General features: G+C 44.7%; 1 long non-coding RNA gene across 1 annotated transcript; it reads left to right on the top strand.

The window, feature by feature from the left end:
• Positions 1–2,762: 2,762 nt before the first annotated feature.
• Positions 2,763–5,542, top strand: LOC146059026 (uncharacterized). The gene is made up of 3 exons (XR_014470107.1): positions 2,763–3,666; positions 3,777–3,846; positions 4,714–5,542. It is a non-coding gene; the product is annotated as an uncharacterized LOC146059026 (long non-coding RNA).
• Positions 5,543–5,954: the final 412 nt, after the last annotated feature.

Below are 5,954 nucleotides of genomic sequence, written 5' to 3'. Positions count from 1 at the left end.
CGCTTCGGGCTCGGTGGCTCGCTACGCTCGCCACACTATATAAAATCAACTCCACGCCCACGTGGATAGTGGGGGTATGAAAAGGTCGGAGGACGCATGACGCCGCCCCTTGCGGGCTCGCTGCGCTCGCCACGCTTCGGGTTGACGTTGATCATGGCGTGGCGTTAACAATGGGGGGGCATACAATAAAAAATGGGGTCTGGGGGGCATTTAACATTGGTTCCAATGTAAAAATCGGGTCAGTCATACTATTAAAATCGGTGGCGCCGTGCTAGGAAACAAGTACCCATACATTTATACACCGCCACCCTCATACATGCATACATTTATACACCGCTACCCTCATACATACATACATTTATACACCGCCACCCTCATACGTGCATACATTTATACACCACAGCACCCTCATACACCGCCACCCTCATACATCCATACCCTCATACATGCATACATGCATACATACATGCATACATTTATACACCACAGCACCCTTATACATACCTACATTTATACACCACTACCCTCATACATGCATACATTTATACACCGCCACCCTCATACATGCATACATTTATACACCGCCACCCTCATACATACATACATTTATACACCGTCACCCTCATACGTGCATACATTTATACACCACGGCACCCTCATACATACATACATTTATACACCGCCACCCTCATACATGCATACATTTATACACCGCCACCCTCATAAAGACATACTTTTATACACCGTCACCCTCATACATGCATACATTTATACACCGCCTCCCTCATACATACATACATTTATACACCGCCACCCTCATACGTGCATACATTTATACACCACAGCACCCTCATACATACCTACATTTATACACTGCCACCCTCATACATACATACATACATTTATACACCACTTCCCCCGTGCATTCAGTACATACACCAATACTCTCATCCATCCGTCGATCCACTGCCTCCTTCATACATGCATACATATATCCATACACAAGGGCGTAACTACCATAGGTTCAAGGGGTGCAGCTGCTATGGGGCCCAGAGGTGAAGGGGGCCCATCTTTGCTTTCTAACTAATATGTTTTACACACATTTATCACCATCACTTGCTAAGTAGGGGGCCCTTACAAACTTTTGCTATGGGGCCTAATAATATCTAGGTACACCACTGTCGATACATATACTGCCTCTCTCATATACATCCACTGCCTCCAATGCTATACATATACAAACTTACTGATAGATGTCAACTGCATTTAAACTCTGCCGTCGGCTCTGTTGGCGATGGTGGTCTCAGTGATCCTACTACATCTGGGAGGGGAGGAGGATGCCGTTGACTGCACGATGTGCAGGGAGGGGAGTGACACCGGGCATCCTCCAAATATGGGGAGGGGGGTGTTCCATGGGCCGCGGCTAGCCCTCTATGTAGCCGCTCACTGTGTGGGGAGGCGTAGGCTGCCCGATCACTGCTGCCCACAGTGATCGGGAAGAAGTGCGCAGTGCTTCTGTGAGGGGGCAGGACGGGGAGTGGGTGGTTGAAGTGCCACAGTTCATTAAGGAGAGAGCCGCAGGTTGGCCCCTGCTCTATGCAGTCAGAGGAGTCAGGGCCGCTTGGGGACATGGGCTCGGGCTGTCATCTGCTGCTGAGCTATACAATGTGTAATGAGGGGCCGGTGGAATTGTGTGGGCAGCGCTGACGCTCTACACACCCTCCTGCAGCTTTCGGCCTCACTGTATTCGGCCTTCCGGGAAACTTCCCGGTGAAGTTAATGGCCTATCCGCCCCTGGTTACGACCAAAGAGATACAGCACTCTCTGGAGAAACCAACCCTGTTTCACCACAATTGCTAAATGGTCCCCAGACTCCTGGCTATTCACTCAGATATTAATGTTGTAAGATTAAAAATAAATAGAAGTTGATATGGTCAGTGACTATCTAATCAGATGTAATTGTTTAACTTTATAACATTCCTCACGTTCAGAATTCAACAACTGTGGTGGGAAAAATATATACTGTACTGTAGATTTGCTACAAATGCACTTGCTATTTATGTTCTGTTCCTATTTTTGTACAGATACACCCAATTATAGAGATATGTGCACAGATTAGCATGTCAAGACTGATTGATTGCTAGAGTAGAACATTTCTGCTTTTTATGATATGTGGAACTACATGAATCAAGGCACATTGCATTTTTTTAATCAAAAACAAGGGATAGGCACATAAATACACAGGTTCTGCTGAGAAATATATAAGCCAGGTTTCATTTTACAGGACAAGATGCATACCTCCCAACTGACCCTCTTACCGTGGGAATGTCTCGGTATTCCGGGACGTTCCCGGGGCCGCCATTGTCCCGCGGTGGGGGGGGGGGGGGTCAGTTGGGTGTTCCCCCCAGCCTGACAAGAATAGACGCTGTGTGCATGCGCACAGCGTCTATTCAGAGCAGTGGAAAATAGGGGCGCGGACGGAGGATGCGTCATCCAGTGCGACCACGCCCCCTTTGCAAAGGCCACGCCCCTTTTTGGGGAGCACGCGTGGCTTTGCCGCGCAGGAGTCCCGATCTCCCCCATCAAAAAGTTTGGAGATATGAAGTTGTAATGAACTTTGGACGTCTTTGGCCACGGCGGGGGCATGCCCAGCAGCTCTGTGAGGGTGAGCTCTGTGAGGGTCTATTCAAGGACTACAGGGGGGGACTCCCAACTGCCCCCCCCCCCCCCGCCACAGGACACTGCCTGCGGCGGGAGGGACGTGGGAATGTCCCAAAATATCGGGACGTTCCCACGATAAGCGGGACAGTTGGGAGGTATGTAGTAGTGTGGCTCAGATTGGATGGTACAGAAGGAAGTGCTTGTAGTTAATATTAGGTTTTACCCCTTTCACACTGTAGCTCTTAAACAGTATATTGCCTTTTTTTGCCTTTTAAAAATGGGTAGAGCTGCAGTGTGAAAGCTCCAGGGTGCTTTAACTGTTTAAGAAATACCGGTATTTGTTAAACGGTTAAAAAGCAGTGTCCTACCCATTTCAGAGCCATTTGTTATGCAGTGTGAACGGCTCTATTTCTATGGCTTGAAACGTGTTCTTTGGGGGGTTAAATGGGTTGAATGTTAATGGTACTTAAATGCTATTTAAAACGGTTTTCACCTGCAATGTGAAAGGGGTTTAGTGGCTCAGACTCATTTTAAATACCATTTAGAAATACCAGGTCTGAAATGTTTAGGCTGTGTGAAAGCAGCATTAGTGACATTTTCGCCATGATACAGATATGTTGTACTTTTGTTTTTAAGGCTACGCACTGAAAAAAAAAAGACGGAGTTTAGGCTGACCTCCTCCCACCAGTTAGCGATGTCATTCCTAAATGCCAGGTACCAAAATTGTAAGGGGGATTTGTATGTAGCATTGTCTGTGGTCTACACTGTGGTGTTTAAAGGTTATTGTGTGTATATATTAACGCTGCTTGTGTCATGTCTTTAATTCATACATGACTACTCTCCCAGAATGGCCGTGAGGCTCCTGAAAATCACGTGAGGTCAGTGGCGAGGACCTGATCTCGCCCCCTGCTCCATCCCAATAGAGCTTATTTTCCCCTTAGATGCCCCCCCTGTGCTGCACCTTACCCGCTGCTGTCCTGTCCTGGCTGCCTCATTCCAGAGGAGGTAACACGATTGTCGGCAATAAATTCTTTAATTGCAATTTTATTTATCTTTTTTTTTGTGCTACTCTGAAATTGTCTTGTATTAATTAACTTATCTCATTCTGAATTAAGGGAAAAGTGGAGTGCCTGGCCACACTGGGGATTAGATCCAAGAGTGGCCTGCAGGCCGAAAGTAAGGGAGGTGAGATATGACATTACTATACAACTATATAATAAGGGGATGCCATGTCAGTGAATGGGATACCAGATCAGGCGAGCACAATAAAAGCTGTGATTAGTGTTAGCCCACATAAGGCGCAGGAGGAGATTGTCAAGGTCATTGCCTTGCTTTGCCAAGGTACAGTAGATATGGTACAGCTTGGCGCAGATTCATAAATAAAATGTGAGTTGTTTGAATTTAAAACAACATTTATTGACAAAAAGAAATATTTTTAAAAACAAATTTTAAAAACAAACTCTTAAATTTCATACATACAAGGTGCACATGGACATGGAAATTCAAAGCCGGGTAATATGCTTTACATATAAAGATGAAAAGAATACTTCACCCTATTATTGGGTTGCGGTGGGCTATGACTTATGCGATCAAATCTGCGGCACCACCGCAGAAGGTTTAGGGGTAGAGGTCCCGGTGGGAAAAGTGCAAGTGCGTCCTTTTCAAATGAATGTCCAAGTGTCCAAGGAAGGTGTATTTACACCAGCGTAATGCAGCAACGCGTTTCGGGGAGTAATCCCCTTCTTCAGGCTGTATGCTGTACCTGTACTGGTTAGGGGTATTTATACCCCTTTCCTAATGTGGAATAGGAATGCCAACCAATAAAAAATCGCGGCAGATACACTTTTACCTAATGGCCACAATGTAGACTTTGAACTCAAATGGTTTTTAGAAGATTAATATTTTAACCTTTTATGGGTATTAGTCTTTTAGAGGTTTTTAAATGAATACTTTCTGGAGGAGATTTAATGTGTAAGATTTATCTGTGGATGTATATCATCTAATATGTTCTCTCTTTTTTTCTGTTTTATTCTCTATATGTATTCCTGGAAGATATAAAGTGGATTTTTTGTAAAACATTACTCTCCCGGTAAAAGGGATGGACCTTGCCGGAATACAAAGTACGGCACAGTAGGTGAGGAGAGTAATGAGTTAAAATGGAATGTAAAAAACCTTATGAAAATCATCATGCCCTTACTTTGCCCTTAATAAACATGGCGGCCGGAACATCTATCAATTTTCTATTGGAAGAATGAAAATCCAGAATCCTATAAAAACATGGGAAAGAAAAGACCCAAGCCTGCGCAAGGGACGCCACTGAATGCAATTGAGAACACCTAGATCCCGGAGCCCAGCCGCAATAGAAAATACTAAAGTGCGGAAGCGCGGGTGGAACGCAAACCGGAAGTGACTGCTGGAACGCAGGACACTTCCGGTAATAGCGCACTATGAGAAAGGAAACCAGATAGCAGAAGTAAGGTGGAACGCAAACCGGAAGTGACTGCTGGAACGCAGGACACTTCCGGTAAGCGAAAAAATCGCGGGAATCTGCCGCGATTTTCATTGGTTGGCATTCCTATTCCACATTAGGAAAGGGGTATAAATACCCCTAACCAGTACAGGTACAGCATACAGCCTGAAGAAGGGGATTACTCCCCGAAACGCATTGCTGCATTACGCTGGTGTAAATACACCTTCCTTGGACACTTGGACATTCGTTTGAAAAGGACGCACTTGCACTTTTCCCACAGGGACCTCTACCCCTAAACCTTCTGCGGTGGTGCCGCAGATTTGATCGCATAAGTCATAGCCCACCGCAACCCAATAATAGGGTGAGGTATTCTTTTCATCTTTATATGTAAAGCATATTACCCGGCTTTGAATTTCCATGTCCATGTGCACCTTGTATGTATGAAATTGAAGAGTTTGTTTTTAAAAATTTGTTTTTAAAAATATTTCTTTTTGTCAATAAATGTTGTTTTAAATTCAAACAACTCACATTTTATTTATGAATCTGCGCCAAGCTGTACCATATTTCCATACAACAGAATTCTATCTCCAGGGGGAAGGTATCCCCCCTATGGTAAATCAGCAGGCTGCATTTTCATAATTGATGCGCATTGATCACTTGAACACCAAACAAAAAAGGTACAGTAGATAAAAAACATGCCAGAATACACAACTGAACATGAACTGAACCCACATCCCTACAATTGTATTTAATGATGCAAGAAATATCTTGTGAAACATAATGGTACTTAATCTATATGTCTAGGGGCCAGATTCTCTAAGCT

Source organism: Crinia signifera, chromosome 2 (genome assembly GCF_055691185.1).
Source record: "Crinia signifera chromosome 2, ASM5569118v1, whole genome shotgun sequence".
Taxonomy (NCBI): domain Eukaryota; kingdom Metazoa; phylum Chordata; class Amphibia; order Anura; family Myobatrachidae; genus Crinia; species Crinia signifera.
This window is presented reverse-complemented; position numbering and strand designations above follow the sequence as displayed.